Source organism: Neodiprion lecontei, chromosome 3, assembly GCF_021901455.1.
Source record: "Neodiprion lecontei isolate iyNeoLeco1 chromosome 3, iyNeoLeco1.1, whole genome shotgun sequence".
In the NCBI taxonomy this organism is placed as follows: domain Eukaryota; kingdom Metazoa; phylum Arthropoda; class Insecta; order Hymenoptera; family Diprionidae; genus Neodiprion; species Neodiprion lecontei.
Window position 1 is genome coordinate 30,736,379 of NC_060262.1, and position 585 is coordinate 30,736,963.

Consider the following 585-nt stretch of genomic DNA (forward strand, 5'->3'; position numbering starts at 1 on the left):
ATTGCGTCATTATTGGTGGCAACGTCTGTATCGTAGTCGTTAAACATTAAAATATTCACTTCTCGGTGAGATCGCATAATTAAATAATTGGTATGAAGACTACACAGCGAAGTTAGATACTCTGTCTAGGTCTAAAGTATATTTTCTCGCGAATCGCAAACAGAATATCCGTTTTCCTAGAATGGTACGTGTGGACATTGATATCCATTAGATTTGAATATAACTGCGGATTTCTATTATAATATGTTAAAAGACATCTTTACAGTTAATTGAACCATAACTCCGATGTGATTGACTTTGTTCCATACTATTAAAAAAAAAATATTCGTTTCGATCTGACATTCTTAGCAAATAATACGTTCACCGAAAATATTATTATATACCGTTTATGCTTGCGTTCGTTTTTCGCAATATGAATGCAATTACACCGAGTGAATTAAATAGTGCGTTGACAACATCACATGACGCATTATAACGTAAAAGTGCAATTGAGCTGCGACGAATCGAACCTTATTACATCAAGCGTTGTATATTCTGCAGTCAACGCACCAAGGCTTAATGCCGCGTTCAGATTATATCACTCAG